At 41.7% G+C, this 14,540-nt stretch overlaps 1 protein-coding gene across 2 annotated transcripts in view; it reads right to left on the reverse strand.

The window, feature by feature from the left end:
- LRRC8D (leucine rich repeat containing 8 VRAC subunit D) overlaps positions 1-14,540 on the reverse strand; it is a 52,894-nt gene that overhangs the window by 37,025 nt on the left and 1,329 nt on the right. The window contains exon 2 of one of the 2 annotated variants that reach the window (XM_051625319.1): positions 3,778-3,917. The exons of the other annotated variant lie outside the window; for it this stretch is intronic. The gene's annotated coding sequence lies outside the window, so the exon portion shown is untranslated. The remainder of the gene's footprint in view (positions 1-3,777; positions 3,918-14,540) is intronic. 2 annotated transcript variants of the gene reach the window in all.

Here is a 14,540-nt window from a genome sequence, read left to right on the forward strand (position 1 = left end):
GGAAGCAGCTGAGCTCACAGACATGTGGCTGCAGGGTCCAGCTTCTGCTATCAGTAATGGTCAGTAAAGTCTCACATCTAGGCAAAGAAATAAAGGAGCAAAAACCATGGAAAATGCACCAAAGCAGGGCTATTTTCCAGTCCGCGTATCCAACATTAACATTGAAAATTCTGCTGGGAGGACGGGAAGAAAGAAAAGAGAACCCCACATGAAAACTTTTAACACTGGAACAAGGTGCGCAGAAATAATTTTTGCTGCAAAGAAGTACTCAAAATGGCATCTACATCTCATGAGACCACACGTGGACTACTGCGTCCAGTTCTGTAGGCCCCAAGCTAAGGAGGGCACAGAGCTGTCAGAGCAAATCCAGAGGAGGGCCATGAAGATGCTCACAGGTCTGGACTACATCTCCTTTTAAGACAGGCTGAGAAAGTTGGAGTTGTTCAGCCTGAAGAGGAGAAGGTTCCAGAAAGACTTCATAGCAGCCTTCCACTGACTGAGGCGGGCCTAGAGGAAAGCTGGGGAACACACCTCAGTATTCAGTCCCTCTGCAGGTGAACCTCCAGGAAAAGTCTGCCATTTGCAACATGTCTGGAACCCGCACACTCCCCCCAGAGAGGCTGGAGGACACTTCAAAACACACAGCTCTTCAGGATATCCATCTTCTGTCTGCCCTTTGGTAGCCGTTGTAAAAAATTGATTTTGATTGTCAGAAATTGATTCTGTTTTCATAAATGAGCTGCTCTCAGTCTCACCCTCTGCCTTTGCCACAAGCTCACACCACTCAAAGACATGACACAGATGTCCATGGGCACAAGTTACACCTGGCACTCACTCCATGCTCCCTCCTAAAGTTATTTGGTATCAACACGTTTTTGTAATTAATTCACAAAGAGAGCTGATGCATAGCAAGTAAATCCATCAGATTTGCCTACCTGTGGAGAACAAACACTGTCTTACACTGCACAGAAGGGCTACAAGCAGAAACATCAGTAAAGAGGGAGACAAGAAATGAAAGAAAATAACCAAGCAAATCCACCCTTCCTTGGATCCTTTCACTCCTACTTCCAGAAGAAGGTTGGCATTGCCACTTATTACGTGTGTATAGTAAACAAATAGCTTATACAGACAAGCTGTTCTTAAATCAAAAGCACATCAGTGAAACATGATCTAAAATAAACCAGCTATGTTTGAGGATATCACTATTTCCCCTGGCACTTCAGGATTCTGCAGCTGCAGAAATTCCTCTAAAAAAAAATAAATCAAAAGAGCTTAAAGCTTATGGTCCCACAAAATAGGTTTCCAGACACAAATATATTATATATACACATACACATTCCACCACAGTAACCAGACCAGAACATTTGTATAGGAAAGCCCAAAGCCACACTAACATTTTGCTGATTTAGCCACAGCAGCTTTTTTTCTTCTTCATCTTTTCTTGCTTCCTAACTATGCCAGCAAAAACCTTACTGCAGAAGCCCTTCTAGTGGCTGTGAAATTCTTCTGCCTGCATAAAGTGTTCTTTTCATAGCAACCAGTTTTAGGAACACCAGCAAAACTCATCTTGTAGCCAGAGGGGCACCTCAGGAGGAAGCAACAAAACTGGGCAATGGAAGGGTGCACACAGCAGGGGTGAAGGCAGCGGATAGCACTGCATCAGTCTAGCTTTTGTCTACAGAAAAAGGGAGTAAGCAGCAAGCGCCACCACACTGGGTTTGTGACAGCAGAAACTAAACTGCAAAGTCACATTCCTACTAGAAGTAACAGCAAAATTCTGCACACAGGTCAGACTGACCAACTTTACTTTGACAGACATGGCATTTCACTTTGTATTTTTGTGTCATGTTTTGTGTATAATAAGTATATATATACAGACTGTATACTTCATATAAAAAAAGTATACCTCTTGAGAAGCAGACTGCCTGAAAACATAAGTGAAAGCCATTCCATTTATGTCAAGTAGATACTAATCCTGTTCCCTCCCCAAGAGATGATTAAGTGTCAGCTGGGTTAGCTGGCTTCACTACTGGCAAGATCACTATGGCCATTTCTTTGCTAAAACCTATCTCACAACTCCAAAGCATCTGTAAAACCATCCATGTATTTCCCCATCCACAAGTAAACAACCTCTCCACTCTTCCTAATGAGCATTCTTATTATGCAGACTGATCCTGAATACATGAAAATTACTCAGTATTAAGAACAGGTAAGCATGGGTTAGAAAAAAAATCAAAACTGTTTAAAACCGATTCAGTACAGTTTTAAAAACTGCCATGTGATTCTACTGAAATTTACATCTTCTCTGTCCCCTTTGTTTCTTTAAACCCAGATCTGCTGCAGGTTATCCAGCCTGCCACATCACATCAACAACCAGTAAGGCATGGCTGCAGAATTTAGGTCAACTTGTCTGTGGAGTACATAAGGTCTTGCACGCAGCCATTAATTTCCTAGTAATGCTTCAATAATCCCTCTTCATCGCGCTATGCAGCTATTTTACTAGTAGCTGCTAGCTTTCCTCCAACTTCCCAACCAAGACTCTCCACAGGAGGGATGTTTGCAGGCAAATGAACCACTCTCTCTTCCTTGGGAAGCAGGAAGCTGGTTGTTGAATCAAATAAATGCTGAATCTTATTTTCCAAGACAGAACAGTGAAGGATTGCCAATGCATACTAGAAAATTATTTCCCTTTTTAAACCATAACCAGAGCTTGAAATTACCCCTGGAACATTAGGATTAATTTTCTTAACAGATCATCTAAACAAAACCCCACTGTTTCCACCAGGGTCAACAAATAAAAAATTACATCCAAACATGGCTAAGAAATTCAGGCAGGCTAAGGGACAGAAACGTATTTCTGGAGAAAAAACATCACTTGAGCTGAAAAACCACTGTGCCTCTTCAAAGAATGCTTTCCTCTAGAAGTGAATTGTGGGCCACTGCCATCCCAAGCATTGTGTGAGCACAACTAGTAGCCCTGTTCTTAAAGAATCTCTAAAGGTACATAAAAATATGCTGAGTCTTTTTAGAACACGGTCCTCAGAGCAGAAGTTTCACATAAACTGAAAAGTACAGTTATGTAAGAAATAATAATAAAAAAATCAAATACAATAAACCTAAACCTTGAACTTCTCTTGATTGTCTTCACACAATAAGATTAAGCTAATGAAGCCTTCTTAAGTACAACAATTTGAAGGTTGCAAATGCAAGAACAAATACCAGTTTTCAGGAGTGGTTATGGGAATCTCAAGAAGTAAAAACACAGCTAGCAACTGACTGTTGGTTTTGTCTTAAAACCCAGCAGTCTGCTACCTTTCTACATTCTATGACTCCTGCATAACATTGTGCTCCCTGAAAACTGGTACTTACATCTTCCTATTAGAAAAAAGAATAAATCTCAGGAAAAACTCTTTCCTCAAGACATCATACTGCTCTTCAACATTCAAACATTTGTTAAGAGTATTCCTAGCCCATTCTTCTCAACTCACACAGAGCCTGGATACAGGTATTGGCAAACACCTACTGAGCTGTACTGCACAGTAGATGTGCAAATCAAATATCCCACAAAATGCTGAGTTGGGTCTATGTTTACCTCAGATCTACTACAGAACTCAAGCATGCAACAGGCACCCATACCAGCCACACATATGATGTGGTTGTTACTAGGGCCACTGTCATATCACACGTTTGCAAGACTTTTTAAGGAACAGAACTCTATTTTTATAACTAATTATCAACTTCAGCATCAGACAATTGTTCCCTTTCCCAGCTCAGTACCTGATCAACCTGTGCTTCTCCTCCTCCTTCCTCCGGCTTCAGCTGGGCTAAGCTCTGGCTCCAGAAGGCCCCGGTGACAGGAATACCAAGCCAGGCGCTGATGGTCACTTTCTCATTTTGACAAGCACCACAGACTCTTCCTGTATATAAAAAAATTGATTCTGTGAATCAAAGTGGCGGAATAAGGTGTTGATGCTAGTGTGATGTCAGAGAAACATCGCTCTGTGACACAAAAGCAAAATATAAGTCACCCTTTTGCCATTGGTACCTGATCTCTGGGGAAAAATGAGCACATCCTTGTTTTGATAATTTCAAAAATACTCTAAATGAGATGCCCTGTTCTTGAAGAATGGAGATCCCTCAAACTAGCAATCTTCCATTTCTCACATATTTTCTTAAACATATTGACTTATCCAAACTTAACCAAGACCACTGCTGTTTCTAAGCTGCTGCTTCCCTACACCACCATAAAGGCCAGGCCAGACCCCAGTGACATGGTTGCTGCACACTGTGTATGCTCCACACAACTGCTTTAATCACCCCTGAACCGCTGCATTACAGTGGTGTGCCGGGCAAGCAGCTCACCTTGAGCCAGCAAACTGCTTGCCTGGAAAACACCTCTATTGCCAGTACAAACAAAATGGAGAAGGAATGAGATTCTCCTCCCTCCTCCTCTAGCCCAAGACTTCCACCAGCCAAGATACCAGCACAGCTGCCTTCACCTCCAGTGACTGAGGCTCCAGGGCAAAGCAGAGCCCAGAGATGGAAAGGACTCAGCAAAACAAACAGCAAGACTCCAGCAGGTAATTCATGAGTATTTATTTTAGTGTGCTGCTTATTAAGTATGCCTCATTATAAATGAAGTATTTTACAGTAATTAGCTCCAGTCAACAAACACCAATGTATAGACCAATGCTGTTTCATAACCAAAATTAGTCCCTCAGCAACAGCTGGGGCTCTCCATGCACAGCAGGCTGGCAGTGCCCGGCCCTTCCCGGGCCTCCTGCCCCGCCTGCCCGCTGTCCGCACCGCAGCCTGCCCAAGGCCTGCCCGCCGCGGCTGGCCTGCAAACACCAGCGCAGCACTGCAAGGCTGGCAAGCCCCAGCCCAGCTGGCAGCAGCACCTTACCAGGATCAGGGACAGCCCCTCACCGCCAGGGCTCAAAGGCAAGAACCACCTGCTTCAGCCACCAGCCCGCTGCTTCCACACTGGCAGCAGCTGCAGGGGAGAGCTGCTCTGCCCTAAGGGTCTGTGCCCAGTGCCATGCACAGCGCACTCACAACCTGAGCTGTGCCCAAGCCACTACAGAAAAAAACCAAACCCTAAACAAACCAAAACACACACATGCTTCCCTATTAATTAATTTTCCGAGGCCTTTTCAGGTCTGGCAGCCACTGGCACTCAGAAGCCCACAGGAACAAGCCCTGTGTCATGTTTTCTTTCCATTGAGAACATTTTAAAGGTCTGCAGGAACCTGCTGTTTCAGGTTTCTTCTAAGCAGTAGAGATCCAGGATAAGGAAATGGGGAAGACACTGCCAAACACACAAATAAAATACACATCTTAAAGTAGCACAGAAATTACAAGGCCTTTCTTTTTTCTCCTTCAAAGGGGTTGGGGTTGTTACATTGTCTCGGGAGAACTAAATCCTATTTTGGTGCATAGAGTTGAGTTCAACTCACCAGAGCTGGAGTTTTCAGACACTGTTGTTTTTTAATTACAGAGGGGGCATGGGGGGAACCCGTCTGGATATTTTACAAAGGTCTACTGCAAGCAGGTTTCAGAACAGACCTTTGGATCATACTCGAGCTCTGACAGAGAATGCTGTTCACAGCCACAGGGCTGTTCACCTTGGCTGTTTCTGTAACCTTTTCTCATAAGGTCAGAGACTCACATAAAAAGAGCCTGGGCAGAGCTCACCATGCCCTCCAACCCTTCCTCAGCAGCCACTCCAAAGGCAATATTTTCTGAAAACAGAAGGCAAAGCAAATTCTCATCTGCAAAGTGGGAGAGCTGCATTTTCTGAGGAAAATGTGTTAAAAGAGACCGAACATCAAAACCACCATACTTGGTAAGGCATGGAAGAACAGCTCAGTTTATCTTCAAGAGCTTCATCGCAATCTGAACAACTGCTAAGGTCCAACACCCCAACCTCCCCTTCCCAGGACAGACTGAGCACAGGAATTAGAACATACCTAGAGGAGAGGTAGAGGGGGGAAAAATTAAAAAAAAAAACACTTTTAAGATTTTTTGAGGGGGGGTTTAAAAAATATAGGAAAGCAGAAATTATCATATAAATCATACCAATACAAAAGCAGATGTTTGGGCAGTGGCAAGACCAGTGAAGGAATCTTCCCTGCAGTTTTTGACATAGAAAACCTCCTGTATTTTGCTCCAAATCCTGTTTGAAGAATTCTCTTTATGCTTCTTCCCTCAGCTCCCTCTCTCATTTTTGAAATGACAACCCCAATTTACTAAAACATAGCAACATCTTACTTACAGAAACATCTGTTCTAATACAAGAATACACACCCATTCTCTTGTAAGAGTCAGTATGTGAGAGGGACAGTGGGTACAAAGGAGATTAAATAAGGAGCATATGTACCACTTTTCTTACAACCTAGTCACCTCTGGCATTCATTCCCATTAATCCTTCTCTTTTTTTTAGGTCCCTTCTGCACAGGAAAAGACTTACACCCCATTTACACTGGGGTGTTGGCATCACCCAGTGCCAATTTTATCTGAATCACTGCCAGGCACTTGGCACTTCAGGCATAGCACATGCAACCTCCAAATGCCATGTCCTATATACTGTAGCCTACGCTTGGCTGCCTTAATTTGTACAGTCACTTGATCAAACACCTTTTCCAGTAAGGAAAACATCTCTGTTGCACTTAACAGGGGTTGCATTTAACAGGGTAACAATAATTGCTAATGAAGTAGAAAAAAAACCCCAAACCACAAGACAACAGATTATGTTCTTAAAGAGCAAATTATTCTGAATTCCGTAAAGAAAAGAGAAGGAAGGAAATCACAGTATTTTGGGGAAGAACTCAGCTAATAAAGTTAAGCAATTCCAGTCACTAGAAGTTTAATTTCAGCACAACTGAATAATTCTCAGTTCTACGTACATCTCCAAGTACCCAGCCAACATTTGACAATCACTATGGTTAAAATGCCATCTTCCTACCCTGTTGCTGCAAAAGAAAAACAAGCCACCACACAGGAAAAGCACCACGCCAATAAGAGAGAAGAAAAACCCCAAACCAGTACAGAAACCTCCTGTAAGCGTATTGTCAAAAGCAGCATGTAACCTAACGGGATAAATATCAGATGATGTTGCTATATCTGAGTAAGGTTTCGCAGTCAGTTTAGGCTGATTTGTAGCCATCGCTGCTTAAGAAAGCAGTAGTTCCCAGACACACTCCCACCCTCTCCTCTCCTGGTATGTGCCCGGGAGAAGTGTCCTGCCCCACAAAGGCAGAGGTGGGTGGGCAGGAAGACAGGACTTCCCCTTTCAGCACTACTGTGAGCTCAAATTTGCTCTGGCTGATCTTGAAATCACTCTCCCTTTGGAAGGCACCTTAGGCATTGCTCCTACTCCCTGGGAGCCTACAGGATCTCACTGTCACTCCCTGTGGAGTTATTTGTCCATAGTAGGGCCTTGCTGCAGCTTTTCACATGCCACCCAACACCTCCTTCATTTTAGGAGCTCCCTGTATGAGCCAGGGGTTGTGCAAACCTCTCCCTGCTTCCTCTCTGTTGCAGAAGTAGGAATATAACCAAGACATTTACAAATCTAACATTGCTGGGTAAGCAGACAAAATTTCCCAGTGCTATAGGTAACCCACTATTTGATCCACAGTCAATAAGAGAGGGGGCTGCTGCTGGTAGCTCTGGTATTGCATTCTTTAGCAGACAGCAAGGCAGATCTAAGATCTTACAGGTTCAGACAGCAAGCAGGTAAATAATCAGACACTGAAGACGCCTTAAATGGCTGGGGTGACAGAAAGCAGCAGCTATCGGAGCACAGAGGGCTGTCATTCTCTCTTCATTCACAAAAGAAACAGTAGAGGAGGAGCCTCTGTGCTTCTCACACTGACCAGCTGCATACTGGTCATGACCAGAATACTCTGGGCTGCTGAGCACACAGACAGCGGTTTTACAACACAAATTAGGCAGGTGGAAAACTACTCAGCCAAAACCAGGCTTGTACCAATTCAACCTGTAGGTTTATAGGCACCTCTTTAAATTTGCAGTAATGAATATATATGTTCACATGGGGGTCTGTATTACTTTGCAACAGGCTTTCAGTCTGATTGCAAACTGGGGGAACTTGGCCATTCAGCTGCAACTGTAAAAGCCCTGTTTCTGGAGATGAGACTCCCTCAGTCAAACAGAATTAATACACCTGCATGCAGAACAGTACATACAACTGCATGCCTTACTCACACTTTTTGTCAACGGTTTTGTTATCTCCTTTCTTTGCCCACTGTTACTATTTTCCTTTGTATTTTTGCATGCTTCTTGTCTTTATTTTCTGGCTTTACTACATGCTTTACTATATTTGTTCTCCTGTAACTCTGGCACCAGTAGTTTGTTTCTTTAAATCTCTTTTGTTTAAACAGATAGATGCTAATAAGGACACTCTTAAAATTCACCTTTCAATCTAGGTACATCCTAAATCAAATTACACAAAAAATAAACAAAGCATAACCACAAATTTAACCACTGAAAATATAGTCCTGTCCAAGTCACTGCTTTTTTCATGTTCTTCTTATTATTAGTACACTTCTGTCCCTTCCTCAGTCCACTCTTTTTTCCAAGAACCACTCTTCTCCCATTATTCTCCTGTTAGACACTTTCCTAACCACCTTCCATCAGTGCACTAGCACTCACCAAACTCTAAATTTCTGCAGCACCAACAAACATGCGTGTATGTGCATTCCTCCACTTCCTTGCTGCAAGAGCCAACAGATTTGTTGTCAAACGGATAGGAAAGGAGAGGAGCAAAACTATTAAGCTAGTCTTCCTTTTCTGTCTGCTGACCATGCTAATGAGGTAAAACAGTGAAAAAATTTAGTACGGGTTATAAAACAGCAAACCTTACTTGAAAAAACTCAAGTGCATTAAAAGTTGGTTTTCCTTTTGTCAGTTCCTCTTCTAAACTAGGTAGTTTAAGCTTTATTTCTTAATTTAATTAGACAGAAAGCTAGTATGTGAAAGTTTCTAGATGGCCACCATTGAGGGGGACCCTGTATGTAGACTTCTCAGTTTGTATTTTTAAACTCCAGTCAGATTAAGCATGAAGTCTGGTTCCTCTGTGCATCTTTGATGAAGACAATTGCTAATGCATGTGGAAAGTGTTTGTAACCATAGTAGTGCTTAAATATAAAGCAGGATAGTGCATTACCTTCCATGCTTCTCACTCAAGTTTTAATGAAGACTTTCAGACCAAAATAATACCTATCCTCCCTTTTCATGATCTGTACACAAAGCACTATGTATAAATATGCAAGATGGACTTTTTCTAAATCGTTCAATGATATTTGCATTATGTTAGTGGACAAATGTATACTGAACAACCCAAATGACACCAGCTTAACCATATGTGAAGGTCTGCAATGGTGACAAAATGTCTATTACATAACACCACTCTATGAAATACTAATACTCACAGAGGAAGCTTTTGAACTGAAAGGTTATTTTCAATTATTAGCAAACCAGTGTTGCATAAGCTTATTTTTTTAATCAATGTATTTAAGATACACAACAAACTACACTTTTAGTTGACAAAATATGACAAATTCAACTTTGTGTCTGCCCACATCAAGGTATATAAACGATCTCCCTGGGGTTAACAGCTTTTAATTTAACCTTAAGGTACTGCATGGTTATAGAACTGCCTCCATCTCTAGCACACATCACTTCCACAAGCCTGCACTAGGGTTATTCCAGGCATGGGTGTTCTTTATACAAGTTCTCACATTAGCTTAAAATGTCTAAATTGCCCTTCCTTACTATTCTGTGATGGCTGAAGAACAGGTAAATATTCAGACAGGCATCCTATGAACTTGTTTTCTTCTTAGAGCTATAATCCTGAGTTGGAAAATAACTGGAACAAGAATAAAGTGCTTCAAACAAGGTCCACCCAAAAAACAACGCTGCTCATAGCAGGCATGTTGGTATCCATGGCATTGGCCAGACTTGAAAACACTAGAGGTGTGGCAGCCCCGGCTGCTGTAGAACCCAAGGGCAATCAGGAATATCTTTTATGGAGAAACTTTTCTCACTGCTGACTTGAAAAGAATTAAGTTCAAGAGAAGAAAAAAACCAAAACCAACAAAACCAAACCAAACAGACAAAGCCCTGCATCTTGGCTGTGGCTTTGCAGCCATTAGGTTGCATGGGGGCAGGCAGGAGCCTTGCCTTGCTGCTTCACTGCAACAGTTATAAAGGGCCTTCATGTTTGGTTTCTTTCCTCTGTGTTTATCTTTACATAATGAATGTAGGGAAGGAGTCCATCTAGAGCATCACTGATCTCCAGCAGATACTCTGTTTGATACAGGTTTCAACATATTTACCAGCTACATTTTAGTGTCACATATAATACATCTGAAACAGCAAGACACTTTTATTTAGGTGGCCCTATCCGTGGTCTTGTCAAACAGGAAATCAGGAGACAGGACCCAGACAGAAAATCCCTGAGCAACTGAATAGAGAGGGATTTTAAAGTAACTCGAGTTCGGGAATTATGCAATTTTTTCAAATTTAAATGCACAGCAAACAGTCTGAAGAGATGTTTGACAGGAAAAGGTAGCAACAGCATTTAATTATCTGCTATGCCCACCCCTTGCACCTAAGAAATCTTCCACTGCATTTTCCCAGTCTTCAAAGGAGACTTTCATAAAGGAAGAACACCTGAGATGCCTAACTTCTAACACAAAGACATGTACAGAGAAGGTTCTTTTAACACTAACAAGAAGCCAGGCAGGTCACAAGAACCAGACCATTTCCTTTCCCACTGATCACACAATACAAAATACAGGACCACGGTGAATAAAGGTGATTGCTATCTTCACTCACTGCTGGCTGCTGCCTACTTTAAGCCTGGTTATTTTTCTGCTTCTTCATCAGAGTTACCTTCTAGTGGGAGGTGTCCCTGCCCATGCAGGGGAGTCAGGGCTTGATGATCTTTGAGGTCCCTTCCAACTCCAAACATTCTGTGATTCACCAAGAAAAGAGTTCCTGAAAAGAAAAAATCTGAGCAACAAATAACTTCCCTACTCCCCTAAGGGTGGCTGTATTTTACATCTTGATTGTGTCTAAAATCTTGAATTTCACAACTACTTCAGTCTTGGAACAAATCACTCCTGAGGAATGAAGGAAAATTATAGGTAGCAACAGTTCCGAGGCTACATGGACAACATGTTTTCATATCCTGATTTATACTTGAAGAGGAAGAAAAGGAAGGTATTTCTTTTAAAAATGTGACAACTGACAGGCATGCTATCTTCTCATACTACAGCTTGCCTCCAAGTGTTGAGCAAAACTGGCATTTTGCTGTCTTGATTCCAAGCTTCCTCCTTTCAGGAATATCTGAACACTGGCAGCTGTTACATGAAAGTCTTTGAGCTTCTCTTCCTATACATTTCCTGCATAGGATGGGGGAGAGGAACCGGTTCTTGAAAGTGTGGAAGAATACAGCTGAAGAGAATACAGAAAGAAGTGAAAAGAGTTTTAACTTTTTTAATTAAAAAAAATTTGTGGTGAGAGAAAGACTGAAGCAGCGTCAGTTAAAATTAATGGTGCGGAAATTAGTATTACTGATGGCATTAGAAAGTGCCAACTTGACTTGTGACGCACTTTCCTTTTTAACATGCCAAAACCCAAGATGATTCTCAAGAAGTTAAGTACTAGAAATACTGGCTTTGTTCTTTCCTAAATTTGTTTGGAATCTCTGAGGGGAAAAATTGTTTGGCAAGCAATCAGTACCTATTCTTTGTTATATGGTTAAAAGAAAATTGCACTCAATTTGCTTAGACCAAAAGATCTTGAGCCAAACCCACTCCCAAGACAAGCAAGTTAAACTTTGAAAAAATGTAGCTCAAAGTATTCTCAAGGTAAGAGGTACAGAATAGCTTTGAAACACTAATTACAATAGCTTTTACAAATATAATTTTGGTAGCTGCTAGAGAACGGCATTTCACAAAGATCCTTCTCTGTATTTCAGTCCTTGTCTGGCAAATACTTGAAAGTGTAGGCCCACAGCACCTCAGCACCAGAGCCAGTAATAAATTCTTTCAAGATCAAGCACCTTTACTGTGACCCCAGAGAGCTTTATGCATGCGTGCGTACTCATGAGACTATACACATGTGGAAAATCAGTCATGTGCACAAGTCTTTGCATGGTGAAGTCCACAGACTTTTCCCTGCTTGTTACAAAAAAATGCTTGAAATGTCAGTTATGCAAAAGCACAGACAAGTCTTTATCTAAATGTAAAGTTTCTGGGGAAGATTATTTCCATTTTTCTTTATGCATCAATAGTTTAGGGGGTTTTTTTGCTAGGATATAATGTTTCCATTGCCAAGAAGCAATGGAAACAAACACAAAAAACAAAAACAGGCAAAAAAACCCCAAAAGAACAGTGTAGTCTCATTTCAATGCTAGCAAGAAATGGAGAAATTTCAACAGCAGAAACCAAAAGAACAGGTTTTGTTCTTTCCACTTTATATAGTAATATTCAAGTAAAACATAAATACTGCTAACTGTGTTTTATCAATATTTAGGGATCTATAGAAATTTTATTAATTAATTGGAAGCTAACTGACTGCTTTTTTGAAAAGAAACAAAAAACTTTGAGAGTTCATTATTTGGTAAAATACCACCTCTGGAACTCCCTTTTGTTTGCATCCAGTGAGAAACTATTTTACTAGGTTCCCCCATGGTATCATATGTGACTGAAGCTACTTCTCAGTAAAACAGCCATTGCCAGCCCCACACTGATTACATGCTTTAAGTTTCAAGACACTACTAATTCAAGCCAAGCGATCACAGTCTCCATGTACCTCTATCAAAACTCCACTCTGGCTCTTAGAAGTGCAGGAGAAAGCAATGGGAGACCCTGGGTTGAGGCACTGAGTCAGCACTCTGCCTGCAAGACATCCCAAGCCAAAACCAGTATGTAGCAAAAGCAGGAACTGACAGAGCAGCTGCTGCCATCAGAGAACACAAGGAGGGAAAGAAACTCGGGCAGTGGTACTGGACCTCATTCAAAATCCACTTACTCCCACTGCCTTCAACAGACTTTGAAGGAGACCTCAATACACAGAAGGAATGGGAAGACTTGAAGAATTAAAAGAACTTCAGGGCAGGAAATTTCAGTACAGTCACTCCTTAAAAAACTACACCAAGCCACAGCACACACAGTCACAAGCACTTTTGACCACAGGGATATACAAGCCTTTTAACTCCACTAGCCTTTATTTTTTTATCCTCCTGTGACTGCCAGGACCTATTGCAAGGCTATCACCAGCAGCATTAGATTTTTCTGACTCTCCAAACACACAGTCAAGACTGCTGTCCACACACAGGATGTACAGTCATGCTATCTCCAATGGATACCACCACTTGCCTACTGCTACAGAGGAAGAGGCTTGTCTGAGTTGACAGAAGCACAGGGCTAAGAACGAACTGGAAGACAAGAACTCTATTTCACATGTGCAGCTATGTGTTAGTGCAACATACACTGGTTAATCTTTCCACAGCAAGCACCTAAGTGCTTTCACTCTCTTTGCATTGTTATTATACAGGTTTGCTCCTATTAATAATTACCTTCCCATGACGGCAGCACACAGACTTTCTCCATTGCCATTGCTGGTGCTTTAGAATTGCTCCTCCAGGTCTGAACATGCTGGACAGATTACCATCCCCTCAAGGATATCAGGACTGGTACAGATATCTATCACGCGTATCTGGATCTTACAAAATAAATTACTGCTTAATGCTGCTCCCTTCCCCAGGTTACCTCATGGAGCCTTTGTAAACTTTGGATCTTTATCAAAGTAATCTCAACTGCAAATAACAGTATCTATGTAAATATTCTGTGCTTATTATGTGCAAGAAGACAGATATAGCAGACATAACAGACAAGTGTTTTTCACACTAAGCAAGATACAGGCAAAACACCAAATGAGTTTACCGTAAAGGCAATGCTTAAGTAGAAACACAAGAGAAAATGGGTGTATAGCACAGAAAACATAGCCACAGTAGCATATTCCTAGGTCAGGAACTCATAAATCAGTTGCAACTAACAATAAAATGTTTATAAGGGATTTGTAAATCACAAAGGATGAACAGGCCTCTCTGCAAGGCTTGGTGAATTAATTTAAGACAGTGATGAAGAGCAAATAATGTAACACTAACCTTCTATTCTATCAGTCCTCATCTTAAGTTTGAAGAAAGGGGGTTTCCTCTGCCACCAGTAAGAGGGGAGAGGAAGAAAAAAAGACAGAAAAAGCCATAGAGAAAGGGATTTAGCTACCCCATCTGGGATGGGAGTTTTTTTCGATAGCTTAGAGGTGTGGAATCAAAACCTCAATGCTGTTCCTGCAAATTCCTCACCTCCTAAAGCTCCCTCTCCCAAATAAGGAGGTATAGCCATACCCCACCTCCAGTTTCAGAGGCAGAAAATACAATCCTTTCCTATCCTGTCGACAGACATAATGCTGAAAAAAACCCAAAATCTATCTCAATACTCTCT

This window comes from Apus apus, chromosome 7, assembly GCF_020740795.1.
Source record: "Apus apus isolate bApuApu2 chromosome 7, bApuApu2.pri.cur, whole genome shotgun sequence".
Classification (NCBI taxonomy): Eukaryota; Metazoa; Chordata; class Aves; order Apodiformes; family Apodidae; genus Apus; species Apus apus.